This window comes from Mercenaria mercenaria, chromosome 6, assembly GCF_021730395.1.
Source record: "Mercenaria mercenaria strain notata chromosome 6, MADL_Memer_1, whole genome shotgun sequence".
Taxonomy (NCBI): Eukaryota; Metazoa; Mollusca; class Bivalvia; order Venerida; family Veneridae; genus Mercenaria; species Mercenaria mercenaria.
The window spans coordinates 62,700,215-62,722,214 of NC_069366.1; the positions used below are offsets into that span (position 1 = coordinate 62,700,215).

Genomic DNA, 22,000 nt, shown 5'->3' on the forward strand with positions numbered 1-22,000 from the left:
AAATTTAACGACACTGCCCTACCTATATGCTGTCTGTTACCGTACCTTACCGTACGTCCGATGTTATATATTATATTTATTTTATGCGAAAGATGAAATACTGTGTTTTTAATTTCAGTGAGATAGATCTGTAGATCTATATAATCCATATCACTCACCGTAAATGCCGATCTACTTGTACATTATGTATGAATTTTAAATTATTTGCTTAAAACAGGATGAAAATTGTAGTCGCACTTTGTTCTTTTATATAGTATATTTCTCGATTCAGTTAATGAGAACTTCATAACGTTATGCAGCAAAAAATAGAATAAAATGGAACTGTTTACGCGCACCTGCTTCCCGCGCTGAGATTAAAATAAGATTTGTTGCAAATGCACATCTCAACGTAATTAAGTATAAAATAAAAAGAAAATTTGTTTGTTTTTCGTGAATATGGAATATATTTCACATCCAAGTGAGAAAATTGATAAGTAACAGAATCCCCAGTAGAGTAACCCTTGATGAATCTAATTATTTTGTTTTTGTTTGTTTTGTGTAAAAAAAATATTGTTAATATAGAGTAAAAGATCAGTATGTACAATTAGTATGGATAAACAGTTGCTTAACTCTAGTAGATGAAGCATTAAGGCGTAAAAGAATTGTTTGTTTCCGGTATTCCGACCTACCCTCATTTTTTTGTCACGACCCTAAATGTTTTTATGGCCTTGGAGAATTTTTTTTCAGCTTTTCAACAAAAAGTTGCAAAACTGAACTTTTTATGTTTTAAACATGGCCAGTGATGCTAGAAATCAACTTACTGATACTCTAAATCATAACTCTGAGAAAATGTTAGTCATGTCCTTGATCCAATGTTACTTTGACTATACCTGCTCTGTATGGTACTATGGTATATCTCGGAGTCTGAAGAATAGGCTCCAGGTTACTTAAAACTAGACCATTAGGTTTGTCCTTAGACTTGATCAAAGTCATATTGATACAGAACACGTCTTGCAGTTGGGCTGGTTACCTGTCACAAGAAGAGTGTAACAAATAACTCTAAATCACGTTTTTAAAATACATTCAGGTTCTGTCCCTTCTGTCCCTTCTTACATGAATGAGTATTTTACTCAAGCCAGTTCTGCACATGGTCAAAATATCATGTTTAGCTTCAGTATTCCTAAAGTCAAAGGATTTGGTAAAAGTCATTCTGCTATATAATGGTTTTTCTTTGTGGAATAATTTGCCACATGATGTTAAAAATTCTGCAGACATACAGCAATTTAATGCTTCGATACTTTGCTCAAGTTACCACCATTTACCACAAAGTCGTTGTGCCTTGCTAGCACATGTCATAATTCATCCAGGACCACAATGGAAATAAGGGGTTTCACAATCTCCTTTTTGTGTAATCCTGGGTATATGAATGCATGTTCTGGTACATTTTTTGTAATTATTGGTATTTCATGTTAGTAATGATTCTTAATTGTCTTTCAATATGTTTTAATTCCTAGTCATTGTATATGTGATATTTGAAATTCTTAATTTGTGTTGTACCATACCATGTATTTTATAAACTGAAATAAATCAATCAAACTTCGATGAGTCACCTCTCAGCCAACTTGATGGCACGAGTCCCACTCGGTCTGGTCCTGGACAGGGCCTGGAAATGTAGTTTGAATACAAACATATATCAAAATGAGCAAACGTCTTAATCATGAGAAAAGCTCTTGACACCTCATTTTACATAAACACAATTACACTCAACCTGTAGTTTTATTCGGCACTACATTCTCCGATTTTCGACATAAGCTATATCAACAAGTTAAAGCATAGCAAAAGTTCCTTCTAGGGCATATCTATATAAATATAAAATGATCATCTTGTAAAATTTTGGTTGCAATGTCTGTTTTATACTGCCAAAAAATTTCAAGTAAGTATTTACGCTAGTTATTTAACATAAATTGTTAAATCCAACAACAAATTAAATCTGTTACCACTTTCAGTAGAGTAAATACGGCAATAAGACATTGACCCGGTTAATCATTTACGACTAGATGCGTGAATTTGTTGCGCATAATTAGAGAGTCGCAATGGGGTTTGTTTTCATATATTAATTATGCATGCATTTCAAGGTAACGATAATATTTAGTTGTTTACATTTAAATTTGCTGATATATGTCTATCTGGCCGACTGAATGTATGTTATGTTCCTCAAGAATGGAGGAAATAACATCCTCGGGTTAAGTAATATGTAATCCACGGAACGCGTTCAGTCAGAGAGTCGCCTCAATTAGGAAAGAATAGTCTGACGTCAGAGGTTATTTCTAAGGTCACGGAGTTTTATTGGTCAGCTTGTAATGACAACAGCTTTCGGTATCAGTAGCTCAGTCAAGTGTGACTTATTGAACTATAATATTCCTTCTCAAGAGAAGGAATAATTAAAATATAAAACAAAATGTGAAACCGGTGATAGGTGCACCACAGAACTTTTCTTTTCGCCACTTTTTTGGTGGTGGAGCTTGGGTCTATAGTAGCCGTGTTCTTGAGAAACGTTTTCAGTTTTATTTATCAACTTGGCCCATATAGGCATCAGCAAAATCTGGGCAGTAAACATTTAAAATGTGTTACCGAACGGTATTTCTCGACCATCAGCTTAGCATTTGATTTCTTGAAATCTGGATAATTCGAGTCCCTAGAAAGAGCGTAAATGAAAGTGTAATCGAAGAAATATGGGTGATTTTCACTATGTACGCTTAATTATTTGTGTAAATAAGTGTTGATAATGTTCACAACTATCGTCCTATTAACGTATTGAATTGCAGAATGAAGTAGTATGCATCGTTGGCAGAAGAATAAAGAAGGAAGTTCAGTTGATTCAGTGAAGAAGGAATTGGAAACCAACAAACAATTGATCACTGTGTTGCTCTTTCGGGAAAGTTTGTGGCAAACTTTGGTAGTTTATTGTATTCATACACACAATAAAATGCAGAACAGTTGCAGTTGCAGTACAGTACAGTACAGATCAGTGCCTTGCCTACCTAACTATGTTTTCATGTCTACCGGTTTCTATGTACAGATTATGAGAAGACGTTCTAAATCTGGCAAATGCTATTCTGTATTTTGGTTCAGAGATCACTTTTAGATATTTTTCTTATTCAAACTCATGTTGCATACGACTGAAGACGTCTTGAATTATTTATATCACTGTACCAGGTACCAATATTGCATGCAAGAATCATGTTTTTAAAATAGCTTCAAAGGGTATGCCGATTTGGAACTGATAATACCAACATAACTAGTTCCATCAAGAATAGACTTTATTTGGTATGCCCAATATTATTTCCATTATTTACCCCATTATTTTCAGCGTCTTAATTTAGTATTTCAAAGGCCTGTTTAACAAGAGATTCATCATTTTATGATAGCATTTTAACTAGTATTTAAGCATAATAACTGATAATGGGACTCGACCCATATCACCGTAGAGGGCAGATATACTTGTTGACCTTTTTACATCTATTATGCGCCGAACAGATTTTGTCTGCAGTTTCTAAAAATCAGGAGCGTTTTGATACCCCCAAATCTTTTAGCTACAATTAATACCAGAGCCAACTAACGTGTCGAAAAGCTCGCGGAATTTCTGCTTTATAGAGAATTCAGCATTATTTCTTAAGCGACAGAAAATAAACAAGGCAAATGATGCGTGTTGAGATGCAAGTTTCTGGCTTCTAGATCAATTACCTTCTTTAAACAGTGATTTAAAGCTCTCCACAACTTCACACAAAAAATGGTCTAAGTACTTATGACAGAGTTGAATCTGTTTGAATATTATTAATAATACAAAATGTATTAATTCAAAATAAGCGGAAACCCAATATTGCGATTTGAAAAACCATTGTTTAAAAGATAATGATCATTATAGCAAATACGCTCCCAAAACACCCGATGACACATCTCAATTAAATACCAGAAAAACAAATGAATTTTGAAATAGTACGAAAGAAGTAGAATGATATTTTAATTAGCAAGCGCGAGTTTTCTATGCATAATACATTAATACATATATGTTCCACTGTTAACCCGGCAATGAAAAAAGTAAGAAGAGAAAACATACAAATAAAATAATCAATTAAATCAGAAGATAACAATCTAAATCAATTGTTCAAGTCTATGAATATTTCACAGTATAATTCTGTTTCGTTATACCTTAAATAGACCTCAAAATAATGACAATACAGATGAATTATTTATGTAACCGCTACCAACCGTATACATTTGAAATTGTTCGATTTTTTTTTTCGAGTAAACTTTACGAGAAAAATATCGCCTTGATATCCGTCTTTCACCTTTCTTACTGATTTTACGTTCAGGATAATTCAGCTGCAAGTCACGCACACAAAGAGAATGTCGTGTGCATAAGAAACTTATGCCTAATTTAACTATACCTAATTTAACTTGAAGCAATATTATCATTTTTACTTATTACATCAAAAACAACCACATAATCAGAACAGCACAGATCTTTTATAAACACAGATTTCAAAACATAATTTCCTAATAACATGTCAACAAATATACAGATATATAAATACAAAGGTGGACATGGATCAACGTGGATGTAGGGATGGTGGCCAGTAGAAAAGCATATTTATGTTAAAAGCACTGGCCTCCACATTGGAAGACAACAAGAAAGAGAAAAGTTAAAAATATTTATCAGGAAATTAATACTCTACTTGAAAGCTTTAAAACTCACTTACTGACATACTGTATGTTATGAAAACACATGAGAATAAATTGTTTTTTTTTACTATTTTTACACTGAAAATTGAAAAGCGTTTATTAACTTTTACTTGAGGTATACTGGCTTAGTTATAAAAACCTATTTTTAACGGACGTTAAATACACATTCCTCCGTGATGTACTGGTTACAACAGCGGGAAAGTTCTTATTGTCGTGGCGGCCCGGGTACAATTTTAGACTAGGGCATCCTTGTTTTTGATTTGGCATTTTTAAACTGGTTTAAAAACAAAGACTCGTATTCTAATGTTCATCATCATCTTCTTCTTTTCGTTCGCGAGTCATAGCGATATTGCATGGTGCTATGGTTCGTTAGGAGAGTGCCAATGGCCCAGCACCTCTGTCTTCAACTCTCTACGTTTCTTTAGGGGTTACCTCACCCTTAGTTCCGAGTTAAAACCCTATCCTGGGAACACAGGAGCTATTTGTCCCATAGCTGGGGGTCTGTTCATAGGCATCAGGGCGTGTCCACACACCGGTGGGCCTGGCAAGCCACATGGCTGGGGGCACACCTCCGAGTCCCCTGCAGTTCTGCCCGAGGCCGCGAGGTGCTCAGTTACCGTGTGGCGCCAACTAGGAGGCACTGCAAAAGGGCTTGTCTGCAGGGAGGCTATGTACTGGCAGGGAAGACTTACGCACTCGGCTCCTTTTTCACCAGAAGGCTAGCCAGCGGCGGAGGCTGAAAGCGGAAGGTGACAAGCACACAACACAACAAGCACACAACACACAGCACACCACACTTGACGCATCAGCAGACCAATTGCTACACTAATGTTCATAATATGACCAAATTTCATTTTGAAAGAAATTCATTTTAGCCAAAATCTGGTGATCAGTTCCTTTTAAGTCAAATTTGGAAGTAAAAAAGCCTTTACATTGGTTATCAATGGACCAGTGTTCTAACATTTGTGTTGCTACATGTATTCATTAGAGAACTTTCACTAAAACAGGTCAAAACAAACCGAACATAAATGTGTTTATAATCGCTCCTCGTCGTCATTGTTCAACTAAAAATATATAAATTTAAAACAGGACTTACAATAAAATATACCTGTTTGTTGTAAGCGTTTCTTTCCTCTCTCTCCTCACTCCCCCTTTCGCCCCATCCTTTCCCCTTGCGTTTACGCTCACTTGCTTTGGCATCCCTTCCCCTTTTACTATGAGTAAGTTATCGCGCCTACCTTACTACCAGCAATTTCGGCTGCCGGACTCCTAGTGCGGTGCCCGATTGTTGATTTTTCCCCTGTTTATGTGTGTGTTTTTGTGTCTTTGTACGTATGTGTGCCTTGGGCGGTGCCCTACAGTGCTGTTATATCTTACTTGACTGTTTATCTATATGTTAGTTTATGTGCGTGGGTGTTTGTTTGTCTTTTGTGCGCGAGTGTCTGCGCTGCTGTGGTTTACGTTGTGGGTAACTGTGACTGAGGCATGTAGCATTACCTTTTGAATATTCATCCTTGTTCCAATTTTTCCTTCAACCCCATCCCCCTTTACATCCCCTACCCCTTCCTCCCCTTTTTCTATATTTTGCATAAAATTTAAATGAACTTGTTGGATTTTTGCAGCAACCCGTTTATAATATTTTTCCGTTACAGCTTCTTTTTGTTGTTGGCCTGCAAATGCGTGGCTCTGAAGCTGTGTTTATAGTGCTATGTGCTTCCGAGAAATCTACCTTTACCTATTATCTTTTGGAATAAAATATAAATGAAATATTAATTAATGATACATCAAAATAATAAGCTACTTAAGTGAATACAATATCTGTGAGATAAAAAAAAACAACAACAACAGAATTTATACCGGTAAGGCCTAAAAAAATTCTTTGTTTTCGGTAACATGCTCAAAACAATTTGGGTAGGTAGGTCGGAATTGTTTTTTTTTTTTTTTTTTGGATTATATTTTATTAAGGGAGACTTTTCAGAAATTATTTTTTGTCAAAAAATAAATACAAATAAGGGGGTTATGCCTTTAGAGCACCAGTAAGTTGATTTCTAACATCACTGGCCATGTTTAAAGCATAAAAAGTATAGTTTTGCAACTATTATTTTTAAAGTTGAAAAAAATATTCTTCAAGGCCATAAAAACATTTAAGAGTCGGGCCAAAAATTTAGGATAGGTTGGGATACCGGAAACTAACAATTTTTTTTTTACGCCTAATAGATCTGTGCGTATTTCAAAACGTTAGTTATAGCAACATTGTCACTGTAGATTTTTTCATTCACAATTTACGAATTACAACATTTGTATAGGATAAAAACAGTACATTAGAAACACATTGTTGAATAGTCAGCCTTATTGATTGATTGACTGACAGCTCACATGACCTTTACGCCCGTCTTAGTTGACTGGTTACTCTGACCTAGGTATCTAGTCAGCGGATTTATAAACATAACATGCGCGGCTCTGTTTGATGGACTTTATGCGGGTAACTGCAAGGTTTGTTGATATTTTAGTCTATATCTAAGCAATTTTATATATTCATTTTTTAAAATTATAAAAGTTCTAGTATCAATTGAAGTATACAAATTGTATTCAGTGTTTTAAGTTAATTAAACTTACATTTTGCTTTTAATATTATTAATATTACATAGTAAAGTGTTTTTTTCATGAACATATTTATGACCAATTAAACATATTATTACCCCACCCCCCCCCCCCCCCCCCCCGAAAAAAAAAAAGATAATAAAAAAAAATAAAAAATAAATAAAATAAAACAGCTTACATGATAACAACAGTATAACAATTCTGTAAAATTACATAGTTGTAAATAAAATTTAAGCGAATGATTTTTTTTCTCACAAAATACTCAATCTAGTCAAAAGCTGCGTGTCGGTAGTTGACAGTAAGTCTCTAAATTCAATAATATTTGGTTTAACGTAATATTTCAAAGGAATATAATTTTTCCTTTCTTCATTAAAGGACGGGCATATCAGAGTAGAGAGCTTTTATGTAATTTGTACCTATGTACATATATGTGTTATAGGACAAGATTTTATGATTTTCTCCTTGACACTTATTCATACATATAAAATAATACGTTTACACTTCATGTTCTTGCATACCAGACCGGTACAAGAAAAAGATTCAATCACTGTTGGTAGGTGAAGATGGAAATATCCGGCTCTCGGGTAACTGTTCAAGCGGTAAGTCGGCTCAGTCTCGTTACCGCCAAAAATAGTTACCCTCGAGCCGGATATTCCCATCCGCACTACCACCAGTGAAAGAATCTTATATTCTTTAGACAGTTATCGGAACAAAACCTATGTAAAAAAAAAACAAAACAAATATTTTTGCATATACTCATGTTGTATTATATATACCTTGGTTGAATAAAATATATGTCTGTCTGTCTTTAGGATTACGGAATGTTGTATTATATATGGTGTTTTTGGTGTAAAAGATCATATCGATAAAAATTAGCATTAATTATACACATGTTTGGTACTTTCCTTACAGGGATAAACATTTCTGTATAAAAAACACTAATGTATTGTGATTTGAATTTATTGATTGGGACATGTATCAAAAGTATGAATAAAGAAGATGCAAACTATTTTAATAATTACCATTAGTAATTCTTATTGACTTTATGTTGATGTTGATAAAATTCTACTCCTTGGTGTTTTGTTACAGGAAGTGGCTAGTGGTTCGGTAATCAATATACTTGTACTGTTATGTACTGTGTTTCAAGCGTATAAAAATATAGCTGTCAAAGTTACCGTTATAACGTAGTTTTTAGTCATATTTAAACCGCATTGTCCAGCCGTGTGTGCGTGCGTGCACACAGTGTGCGCGCGTGTGTGTTTGCGTCCGTGTAAATTCTTGTCCGGGCTGTAACTCTGCCATCCATAAAGGGATTTTGAAATAAATTGGCATAAATATTCGCAATAATGAGACGACGTGTCATAATGATCACGCGCAAGATTCAGACCCCTAGCTCTAAGGTCTTAGAAGTTAAAGGTTAACGTCCGGTCATCGATGAAGGTATTTTAGAATTACATGGCATAAATGTTTCCCATAATGAGTAAATTTATCATGTGCAAGACCCAGACTCCTAGCTCCAAGGTCAAGGTCACATTTGGACATTTTTATTAAATTCGCACTGTCCTTCCGTGTATGTGCGTGCGTGTGTGTGCGTGCGTGTGTGGGTATGTGTATAAATTCTTGTCTAGGCTGTAACTTCAACATTCATAGAGAGCGTTGAAAAATAATTTGACACAAATGTTAACCATAAATGTTAACCATATTGAGAAGGTGTGCCCCGCTTATGACCCGGGTCTCTCAGGTCAAGGTCAATGTCACAAAAAATGATTCATACCAAAACTATTCTGGCATATTTTGCGCAGACAACTGTAGGCTAGCATTCTTTTGCACGCTTCGGGTGCATTTGTCACTAATAGTGACAGCACTTGTTTGTAAACATTTTCTTTATGATCTTGCACTCGGATTGGAGACGTATTGGATATGAAATTTTATCGGCGATTTCAGTCAGTAGCTGCTATATACTTTAGAAGTAAAACAAATTCAGCAATAACTATGAGCACGCTTAATTAAGTTTATTGATTAATCCTTCAGTCCCGCGAAAACACATTAGAAATAAAAAAACCCCATATATTACTATGCATGAATGGCGCTAATTACTATTAATATTTAATCAAAATAGCAATTGGTATTTTTCTCATGATTAAAGATTTATAAATTGTTCTGTTTTTCCACCATTTGCACACACAAACACACGCGCGCGCGCTCGCGCGCGCACACAAACACGCACACGCATAACAAATCATTACCTGACTTTAATGAAAGTTTCCTCTCTGCAAGTACCATTTTAAGAATTCATTTTGATTACTAGTTTTGAAATCTTATTTTTTAATGTTCAAACCATAAAAGAGGCTGTTATTTTAGTTTTTATTACAAATGATAAACGCTATGAACCGTAACCAATACACTCTTCATCAGTTAGGCCAAACCAAATTGAAAAGTCGTTCATCGGATTTTTCTGAAGAAAAAAAATGAGGCTGCAAAGCGATTTTTTTTTTGTGGAGGCGGGGGGGGGGTGGGGGGGGGGGGGGGAGGTTTAGGCGTGAGAAAATCAGGTGCGAGCGAAGAAATATATTTGCCTTGTTTGGCTCTCGATTAACTAACGAAAACCTTATATTAAAGTGTACAGCCCTTTTACATTAAAAATGATTCTCCAGGGATTAAGAAAACATGAGTACATTTTAGTTTGGGTATGTTTTGATCTGCAGGCGCACAACAGAGGGAACTCTTGAAAAAATTTAATAACATTGGCATATAGTACAGTGTAATCAAATAATTTATGTGTTTGAAAATGATGTTAAAATATATATAATATCATATACAACAATGCATAAGCTTAAACCATAATCATACCATAGATATGTGACTTAAATATTTACTGCTATGAAAAATGTAGCATTTTGGTTAGACTTTTCGAAGAAAAAGTAGAGCTATTGCACTTGCCCCAGCGTCGGCGTCGGTCCACTAATGAAAAGGATATGTCAGTTTGAAATTTAAGAAAATTGCTGATCACGGAGGCAGCCATTTTGTGTGTTAATGACGTTACACACTTTTGAATTCTTTATTTAGCAAACAACCTTTTAAATAGATTAATTCTATATGTCTTTTTTGAGTGCAAGATGTAAAAGGCATGGTAATTTCTTTCATTATGACTGAAAAAAAATAGAGAAAGTGATTTACAGACATAAGTAGATACAATTTAAATATGTGTCTAGAAATTTAATAAATCCGACATTTTGTATTTTGTTGCCATCGAAACAAAATTGCCGCCAGTTTGATCAAATATTTTAACGCTCATAACTTTCTCATTTTTGAGTCGATTTTGAAAATTCTTTCACTTCTTTAGATTATTAAAGAAATTCTAGCTGATGGAATTAATTAAAACCAAAACAACATTATCTTTCCCTTTAAAGTTTTTGATAAAGTTAAGTATATCTCCGCTACTATCAAAGCTTTTGACTTGAAACTTATTTATTTTAAGTAAGTAAGTAAGCAAGTAAGTAAGTTTTAGTTGGCATTTAATGCACATCTAAATCATGGCTTAAAACAATGTATGGTATATAAAATATAAAATGAAAACATAACAAAGCAATAGTAAATTACACAGATTTTTTAACCATGATATGCACACCAATACCAGCGATAACACAAAAATTATAAACTGCTTTGGTTTATTCTTACTTTACAAAATGTTATATTAAAGTTTTAAACATTATAAACTTTTCTTAATTTCTCAAAACAGTTGTTTCTTTCAAATTCAGAACATAAATTCATATATTAACATCTGGGTTTTTAAAATACTTTTTTAAAACGTTGTAGCCTCTGTTAATATTGTAAGGTATCTTTAAGAAATGCTGATGTAGTATCATATTTTATGTAGATCATTTGCATGCGGATAATGTTTATACAATGTGTCTATGCATCGAACATACATACACATGTACAAGGTCCCTCGCTTACAGGGCGAGTGCTCTACCGACTGAGCTAAGCGGCTGTCTGAGGCATATTCTCTCCTAACGTGTACATGTCCGTACCATGACAATATTTTTGTCAGTTTAATTTGTTTTGAGAGTCTAAGAATAATTTTGTACGCTAGGTAAACAAAGTATGAGAAAAAAAAGAAAAAAAAATATCTAAATATATATAACCGTATAAAATATACATTACTGAAACGTAGTTTGATGATCATGAAGGTATCCCTCTATCTGCCACATCTGTCCAGCTTTCCGTCCACCCATGCATCTGCAAACTATGGATGATGTTAGAAACCAAAATAAAACTGTATTTTGTACATAATATTTGCAAAAGTATTCGTGAATGTGCTGTCTTTTGCATGAAAGCCAAAGAGACGCGAAAAGCAACCATATTGTCATGACCAGTAGGAATATAATCACTTATACTCGTTGATGCAAATAAACAACTTGATATGAGGATCATATATATAACGTCCTTCATATCATTTTCATTCTTATTATAAACCAAGAGAGTCAATATGGCCTAAATTAGTTCACTTAATAAAACTGACATTGATTTGAACTTTTTAGAAAATTTCATAAAACACGACTTTACAAGAGCTCGTCGAACACGAAATGCCCCCCTTGATGCATTCAGTCTATATGAACCATGTGACCCCTGGGGCGGCGCAATATTTGACCCTAGGGGAATAATTTGAACAATCTTAGTAGAGGACCACTAGATGATGTCATATACAAAATATCAAACCGCCTCGATAGCCTAGTGGTAGAGCGTCCGCTTCGAGTGCGGGAGATCGTGGGTTCGATCCCCGGCCGCGTCATACCAAAGACGTAAAAAATGGTACCAGTGGCTCCCTTGCTTGGCGCTCAGCATTAAAAGGGCAGAAACTGGCCTCTTCTCTCATACCCTCGTGGCGATGGATTCCATCAGGAATGAGGTGTCGAGAGTGATTACTAAAAAGTTGTAGAACTTCCTTCACAATCGACCTAAAATAAATTATGTATAAACTAAAATATCAAAGCCCTAGGCCCTGTGGTTTTGGACAAGAGGTTTTTTAATTTTTTTCCTATATAAGTCTATATAAACCATGTGACCCCCGGGGTGGGGCCATATTTAACCCCAGGGAAAAAATCTGAACAGCCGTGGTAAAGGACCACTAGATTTTGCTACATACCAAATATCAAAGCCCTAGGCCGTATAGTTTTGGACAAGAAGATGAGAAACCGTTCAACTGTTCCTGGCCAATGTGACCTTGACCTTTGATCTAATGACCTCAGATTCAATAGGGATCATCTGCTGGTCATGGCCAACCTAACTATCAATTTTCCTGACACTAGGCCCAAGCGTTCTTGAGCTATTGCCCGGAAACCATTTTACTGTTCCTGATCACTGTGACATTGACCTTTGATATACTGACCTCAAAATCAATAGGAGTCATCTACTGGTCATGACCAACCTCCCTATCAACTTTTGTGACCCTAGGCCTAAGCGTTCTTGAGTTATCATCCGGAAACCGTTTAACTGTTCAGGGTCAAAGTGACCTTGACATTTAACATACTGACGTCAAAGTCAATAGGGATCATCTGCTGGTCATGACCAACCTCCCTATCATCTTTCATGATCCTAGGCCCAAGTGTTCTTGAGTTATCATCCGGAAACCGTTTTACTATTCAGGGTCAATGTGACCTTGACCTTTGACATACAGATCTCAAAATCAATAGTGGTCATCTGCTTGTGATAACCAACCTTCCTATCAACTTTCATGATCCTAGGCCCAAGCGTTCTTGAGTTATCATCCGGAAACGGATTGGTCTACATTCCGACCGACCGACATCTGCAAAACAATATACCCCTCCTTCTTCGAAGGGGGGCATAAAAATGCATTATTGTTATTTAATCTCTATAATTTCAAGTCTTTAATCTTTACCCTGCTAAATTTCTGATATGGACTGGTCCATCATTCAATTTGAACACAATGTGTACCACTTACGATCAAAGGGATGTTCAATGAAAATTTGCTGACTGAACAGCGACCAGAGCAGACCATGATCAACCTGCACAATTATACAGTCTGATCTCGGTCTGCACTGGTCGCAAAGGCAAAATTGAAGAACTAGATCTGCCGGAGGACATCAACGCTCGACTGTTCAACAGTGTTTCCAATAATAAATAGTTAATAATGGAAACATATACGCAAGCAAAGTATACAATGGACTACAATTTTGAGTCGTAGAACTTCCTCCTATGATGCGTAATGAGATAACAGATTACTTGTCTATATAGGTGAAAAGAGGGCATAACCTGGTGGGGAAAACAACAACAGTTATTGCAACTCTTCATTGCATGTCAGATTACCACAGTGAACAAGTTTGTTAAGTTTCAATTCACTTCTACAAAAGGTTGCTCAGACACAAGTTTACATAAAAAAAGCATAACCAGAATTGCTTAGTCGAAAAAGACAGGTAATGTGTATGTGTGTGTTGGGATGGAGAGGTGGGGTAAGAAGTTGGGGGACTGATGCGATATGACAATATCAAACAAGAAGAGTTTTCCATTACATAGATATAAGGAAAAGTGACCACACACCCGGTGGCCGTTTTTGATGAAACAGAATAATGTGTACAATCTTTTTAAAAGCTCACCCAAGAAGCCTAGTATAATTTTGTGTAGAATTGTTTTAAAATTGGGACTGCTGTTTCGGACATGAACATTGTTAAAGTATCCAATATATACATTTTTGGAAAACAAGGACCATTTGAGTCAAATCATTTTAAAATAAGGCATGCAGTTTCAAACAAGAATATTTCTAAGTTCCTACTATACACATATAAGGTATAAGGAAAAGTGACCACGCCCTTTGGCGGCCATGTTTTTTGATTATCAAAATAACTTGAACAATCTTGGTACAAAGTCACGAAAGGATCATTTGTGTGAAATAATTCTAAAATTGGGACAGCAGTTTCACACAAGAAGAATTTTAAGTTTTCAACTAAATATATATAGAGAGAACACTTTCCTGGCGGCCACAATCGGAATAATTTGAACAATCTTGGTAGAAGGGTGTGTGAAATTATTTCAAAATCGGATCTTGCGGTTTAGGTGGAGATGTGGTTTGAAGATTTTTCTATTTTAGCGCAGGACGGACACAACGGGATCACATTAGCTCACATTGAACGCTTCGTGCTCGAGGAGAAATACAAACGGAAATAACTTTGTAAAAATGCAAACTACAGTTATAGAACATATGCAGTGCATGTCCGATGACCACAGTGAACAAGTGTGTGAAGTATCAATCCATTGTCATAAATTGATACTGAAATACAAGCCTACAAACAAAACTTTACCAACAAATAGCCAAGTCGAAATAGGGGAATACCTTTGCAAATAGAGTTATAGAACCTATGCACAGCGCTTCAGATCATCACATGGAATTTCAGTCAATTTCCGTTAGTAGATACTAACATATCAGCTTACAAAATTTTGCCCAAAAAATGCTACTTCGAAAAAGGAACATTATTTTGTAAAAATGCAAAACAGAGTTGTGGAGCATGTGCACTGCATGTCATTTCATCACAATGAACATGTGCGTGAAGTTTCAGTCCATCTCTGCAACTGGTTAAAGACCTACCAGCCTATATACAAAATTAAACAAAGTCGGGGCGCCGCCGTGGACGCATATACAGACGCCGGCGCTGACGAATGGTTAGCAACAGCTCTACTCATCTGTGGTAAAGGACCACATGTTTCGATGAATAGGAATAGTTTTAACAGGTTTGGTATACTTGGCGGAGGTTCACATTTGTGGCATTTTACCATCAGTTTCTGGCAACTGACTGACGCATGTACAGAACTTATTAGAATATGATTACCAAAGGATGCTAATTCTTGAGAAGTGTCGTCAAATTAGACATAGCGGCTCCAAACGTTAATAAATAAAATTAGGCAACCATTTACATAAACTTTTGTTACCATTAATGGGCATTTAAGTTAATTATAAACTATTTAAATGTACGACCGGTTCAAATATCCAGTTATTTTTTTAATCTTGCTATTCATATTTTAGCATATTTTAGTATGAAAGGTTTTTGTAATAAACTGAATGAAACTGATATTCACAAAGGCCCGTAGACGCATACGGAATATGCAAGCGGTCGCGCAACTAATCTGTTCCGTAAGATAAAGGTACAGAGTTGCCGTCTGTGACTGGAGGAAGAACGGACCGGGGTAGAGTGACAGAAAGACTGATAAAAAATACAGACAGGTCAAATATATATTTTTAGAAGTTACATTCTTAAGGCAGAATGAGGCTAATTTAAAGTTAGATGCTTCTGTTTCGACATTTTGTTTTATATGAAATTAAGCATATTCCTCATGTCTTTAAATTGGTGTAAAATTTGCGTATAATATCATTTTAACGTTGAAGTCGATGTTTACATTAGAGCGATTAATATGACGTCGAGTTTTAGATAAAAAGTTTCCTTTAATCTTGTGTTATGTAAAACCCAAATGATAGAATTTGACAAAAAAGATGTAAATATAATAATGAAAAAACTTATTTTCTGCCGATTGAAGAAACAGCATTACGGGGCCACCGAATTCATTTTCTCGTAAAATTATATCACGTTACCCCAAATCACAAGATAGCGCAATTCTGTATTTTTCCTGCACATCCCATTTGTTAGTCAAACTGGACTGCTGTACTGTTTATTTTTTCTTAGTATCATTAAATAAAGATAGCTCTTAAAACTGTGTTACCTTAGACAAAATTATTTCAGTGCAGAACTTAGATTTTAATGTTTAGTGTATATGAAATATATGACTATGCGACAAAATCGACACTCCATTACCGTTGCCGCTACCCCTAGCCCAGACAAAAAATGCGTAATTCATTGGGTTTTCTTATGTCCCGTGATCAAGAAAAACACATTTTTAAAACAATTTTAAGCAGAATTTATTCAATAGTGTCCTTTATATCTGTGCAATGATTTTTTATTCAACGTTAAAATCTTAAAATAATTTATGTAGAAAGTTAATCATAATACAAGAAAAATCATGTTTTGGTGTACATGGCATTGTAAACATTTACAAAAATGAAAATGAAAACGACAAAATATGATAAAAATAATTTCTTTAACAGTCACTTTTATTTTTTACAGGTAGAGCTACCTGCATAAAATTCTATCACAGGCCTCAGTTTCCATGATGTATAATTTATACGTTAAAATCGGTTACATAAAACTTATATTTCATGCATCAAATAGCATTTAAGTCTGAATAGCATAACATTTTTAGTTAAGGCCTAAAAATATTGTTTGTTTCCGGTAACATGCTAAAAAATAGGGTAGGTAGGTCGGTAGTCGGCTTGAACGGTAAGAACCAGTCCAAAACATTGTCATTTATCATTTGTGTGAGGCTGTGATCATCGAGGACTTCAAGTAACTTTTCATATGCTTGAGGACAGCTACAGTTGGGCCTTAGGATTGGTATGTGATCAGAGTCCCAGGATAGTTTCGGGGTATTGAAGTTACCAAATATTCATTTGGTTCCTTTAAGGCGTTTGGTAAATTCCAGTGACCTTTCAAACTCAATGATGCTCGATCTGGAGATCATTTTCGTTTGGTCTACAGTACGTAGCAACATAGAGGGATTTGGTCGTATTATATTAATTTTAACCCATAGAATTTTACAGAGGGTATGAAGATATTGCTGCGTTGAGGAGACATACTGGTTTGAACCAAAATAAACACGCTACCTCCTTTACTTACTTGTCTATCTTTACGGAACGGGGTATAACCTAAGGATGTTGGGAATATTTCACTTGTGAGGTGGTCTTTACTCAACCAGGACTCAGATCCAACAACAATATCTGAGTTGTGACTGTCGAGTAGGACATGGAACTCATGTTTTTATTGACGATGGACTGGCAGTTCATAACCTTAAAACTAGCATAGGGGATTATTATTTGCTTATCTAGGTAACCTGGTGGGACCTGATTCTGCTGAGTTGGGGCTATGATGTGAAATGGCTGAAGAGCTATTGTGGTGGCTGGTGGTGAGCTAAAGGTGCTTGATAGGTTTGAGATGTTTATTGCATTGCAGGAGAATGAGATATCTAGATTAGCCAATCTATCATAATTCATTATGTGTTGACTTTTCGGAATTGTTCGTTTCCAATATCCCGACCTACTCTAAATTTTTGGCCCGATCCTAAATGTGTTTAAGGCCTTGGAGAATTATTTTCAACTTTTAACAAAAAGCTGCAAAACTACACTTCCTATTCTTTAAACATGGTCAGTGATTTAAGAAATCAACTTACTGATACTCTAAAGGCATAACCCCCTTATCTGTATTAATTTTTTGACACAAAAATGATTTTCGAAAAGTCTCACTTAATAAAAGATAAATAAAAAAAATCCGACCTACTAATCCAATTTTTTAGCATGTTACAGGAAACAATAAATTTTTAGGCCTAATATATGAAGGCACATTTACAGTTTTTACAAAAGGATCTACCTCAACCTAGTGACTTACTTTTTCCACACGCATGAACTTCGTGTAAATCATTCTGATAGTGCTGGTATAATACAATTTAGGCCCTTCCTGAATTTATGTGTTTTCACAACGTCACCTTCAGTTTTATTCAGTCAATCTCTTGGCAGCGTAGTTTTAAAAACATAGGAAAATAACAATCTTACACTGTAAAAACAAGCAAAATGTGGTCTAAACTCATCTTAACACACAAAGTAACAACATACTGCTACATTTATTATATATTACATATAGGCATTAAACGCATTGTCTTGGCCTTACATATGTCACTGGAAACTTGATCCCAAGCTAAGCATTAACTAAAGATCGAAATTCAAAAGTTTAAAGTTGGCTATGGATCGTAAACAAAATCATATTATGGAGCGTCCACTAATTGCTAAATCCGTACTATATTCGTCTACAAAACGCTTAAAAGACCATTTTCTTCTTTACATAGAAAAAGTGGTTAATATGGAACAATAGCTCACCAAACGTTTGAAGTGGTCTAAAAGGGCAAATAATAATCTATTTATTCCTTATCAACAGAAGTAATTTGAGCAATTTATTTGTATTTTACTACATATCTTATTGTGTATAGACAGACATAAAGTATACCCTAAAAGACCATTTTCTTTTTTTTAAAGTTAGATATTCATTAGAAACAAAATAGTATATTGAATATCATCTCATCGTTAGAAAGCTGAAATACCTCTACTACTCTTCCCATAAAAGTGCAGGACTCTTTCTTTGCGCTATATAAAATATTTTCACTCGTGCGAAAAATAGATGATATGACTGTATATGCATAAATTCTTCTTTTTGTATAACAGTGTCCTAGAATGGAAAACGTGTTTTAATAATATTGGTACTTTAAGTAAGAAAAAGATGAAAACCTAATCTTTATCATATACACAATATACGTGTATTCAAAGCGAATTTAAAAAAACAAAACAAGTGCTGTCTATTGACATCGCGCTCGACTATTCGAATACTGTCTATTGACATCGCGCTCGACTATTCGAATAATGGAAGTATGGGGTTTTATATTACCAGAGATTTTCAGCCAAAAAGAAGATAAATAGATAAAACAAACAATGTACCTGTTTTTTTTTTTTTTGTTTTTTTTGATTTGGGTAAGTCTTGCACATATGGCAATGTTTGACCATGATGGTGAGCAAGTGTTCAAAGTTTCTAAGCCATGTATCAAACAGTTTAGACAAAATATGGAATTGTATGCCGAACTTAACTAATTTCTATGTAAAAAGGTCCATAACTGTCCTAGTTATGTAGTCTTGCATACACTTTGATGGTAAACAAGTGGTCAAATATGGAAAGGTATGATTATTTAACTGATTTCCTAGTACAAAAAAGGGCATAATTCAGCCAAAGTACATACTAGAGTTATGTACTCTTACCTACAGATGGAGATCAAGACGATAAACAAGTGTTCAAAAGCCACATGTCAAATAGTTTTGACCAAACATTGACTTGTATAAAAACTGAGCCAATTTCAAAGTCAAAAAGGGCCAAAATTCAGCTAAAATAGTTGACAGAGTTATGTATTCTTGCCTACAGGTAGAGACTAATATAAGTGTTCAAAGTTTCAAAACCAAATGTCAAATAGTGTTGACAAAACATGTACGAAAACTAAGCCAATTTCCAAATCCAAGAAGGGCCATAATTCAGCCAGAATACTTGATAGAGTTGTGTACTCTTGCCTACAGGTAGAGACTTTATAATTAACAAGTGTTCAAAGTTTCAAAGCCACCTATCAGTTTTTACAAAATATCGACTTGTACGAAATCTGAACCAATTTCCCAGTCCAAAAAGGGTAATTTAGCTAAAATACTTGACAGACTTATTTCCTCTTGCCTAAGGTAGAGACTGTTATAATAAACAAGTGTTACAAGTTTGAAGTAAATATCTTTGATGGTATACAAGATACTATCATTTCATAAAAACTGTAACCAACGCGAACGCTGTCAGACGCTGACACCGATGCCCACGCCCACGCCCACGACGGTCTGAGTAATAAAGCTCTCCATATTATGTTAAGCACAGTTGTCGTCGTATTGACGAATGTTACACATGTCGCGATTTATACAGGTCTAAAAGACCTCTTGATAAAAATCTCTTTCTCACCTATCATGCACCTATCATCTATGTCGAAACTCTGATTGATGAGACTGTAAATTACTAAAATTTGAAAAGAGATATATAAGGAGAATTTTTTTTTAATTATCTTGTAATTTAGGGGTAGGGATAACGAAACACGGTAGTGCGAGAAAATTAATTCGGTGACCCCGTAATTTTAATCCTTCAATCGATATAAAATGGGGTTTTCAAATATTAGGTTTTTTGGTAAAATTCTATCGTTTGGGTTTTACATGAGACAGGAATAATGGAAACTTTTTATTCAAAACTCAACGTCAATTGTCGCTCTAACTTATCATTTCACTTATATATTATCGCTTTCAATGCTGAAATGATATCCGCAAGGGGCGTGTAACTAATCGCCAGCATGAAATTGCTAACGATAATTGAGCCGCGTCATGAGAAAACTAACAGCATTTCCACAAGCGTGGATCCAGACTGCTCATCTGCTCAGTCTGGTCAGGATCCATGCTGCCCGCTAAAGGTTTCTCTAGTTGCAATAGGCTTTGAAAGCGAACAGCATGGATCCTGACCAGACTGAGTGGATGCGCAGGCTGGTCTGGATCCATGTTGGTCGCAAACGCACATTTTTTTTCTTATGGCGCGGCTCATTTGTTTATCTCCTGATGTTCAGTGGTTAAGAAATCTGACTTATAACTTCTTCTAATTACTACCCGACAGAAAGACAGAATCTCAGAAGTTTTAACAATTAGTTTTTACTTGGAACTTAACTAGAATTTTTAAGCATAAACGTTTAAAAATATAACAACAAGAATTATAAATATACATAGCATTTGGCACTATAGTACCATTTTATCCCTTCAAACGCTTAATGCAGCTATATCAATCCTAAGCAAACAGTATAGTCCCAGAAAGTCAGCACACTGTATAGTATAATTATACAGTTATATAGAATAGTATCGGCACATATGATGGGACACTCTCTGTACTTGCTTGAACTAGCCGGGATAGGAATTGTTACTGGTAAGCTCTGCTTTGTTTTTGTTTTGTTTTGTTTAATAATATTATGATATTGAAAGCATTTCAGCATTTTGTAGAAACGAAGTTCTAAACAGCAGATCGTTTATTACATGTAGCATTTATTAATATCCAGAGAAATTATTAACCCTTTTTTGTTAGAAGAGAATTTTTGTTATAATTATAGTTTAGTTTAGTCAGTCTTCTTTACTTAAGTTTAGTTTAGTTTTGTCAATTTAATTTATGGAATTATATCTTATTCTACAATCTTAACTTAAGGAATGAATTGGCATTTTTTAATTTTTAATTCTGATTTTATGTAAATTCATCATATTTTCCTCTATCAGATTCCATCAAAAATGAATTCAAAACTCCAAATATGAAATCTTTATTTGATGAATTTGCAGGGTAAGAGTCATTTTAAACGCGTTTACCATAACACCGTTCTGAACTCCCTTGCTTGGCGCTCATCATTAAAAGGGAAACTGGGCTCTCTGAATGAAAGTTAGAAATCTGTTTCTTTGAAAGGTAATCTGTAAAGGAACTGGAGACAAAACGAATAACTGATCAGTGTATAACGCTTTAGGGAAGTTTGTGGCACACTTTGGTAGTTTATTGGACTCTTACACACTGCACACAGAACATTGGCTGAAGTACTTATGACAGAGTTGAATCTGTTTGAAAATATTAATTGGGTTTTAAGTATATTGTTATCTTAACAGAATCTTGGTGCAAAAAAAAATCTTACTAAATAACACCATGGTATAGCTTAAACGTTTCACTCCATTTTGGTATGCTACATAGCATGCCTTTTCTTTTGAAATGTTGAAGAAAACCTTTTTTTTAAACAAATTCTCCCCTGCTCACGTATCTTTTACCTTTTAGTTCTGTTCAGTAAGACAAAATAAGTTTTGAGCCAATTGAAATTGCAATAATTATAACAGGAAAATGTGCAAAAATTTTAATTAAATTACGGGAAACAAAAATTGCGTATCTAAAATTTAATATTTTTTTATATCAAATATATTTAAAAATCCCTCTAAATT

The 22,000-nt window shown here is 34.8% G+C and overlaps 1 protein-coding gene across 1 annotated transcript in view; it reads left to right on the forward strand.

Annotated features, from left to right (window-relative positions):
• The first annotated feature begins 6,952 nt into the window (after positions 1–6,952).
• LOC123548709 (uncharacterized) overlaps positions 6,953–22,000 on the forward strand; it is a 34,604-nt gene continuing 19,556 nt past the window's right edge. Inside the window, exon 1 of the mRNA XM_045336212.2 lies at positions 6,953–7,215. The gene's annotated coding sequence lies outside the window, so the exon portion shown is untranslated. The remainder of the gene's footprint in view (positions 7,216–22,000) is intronic.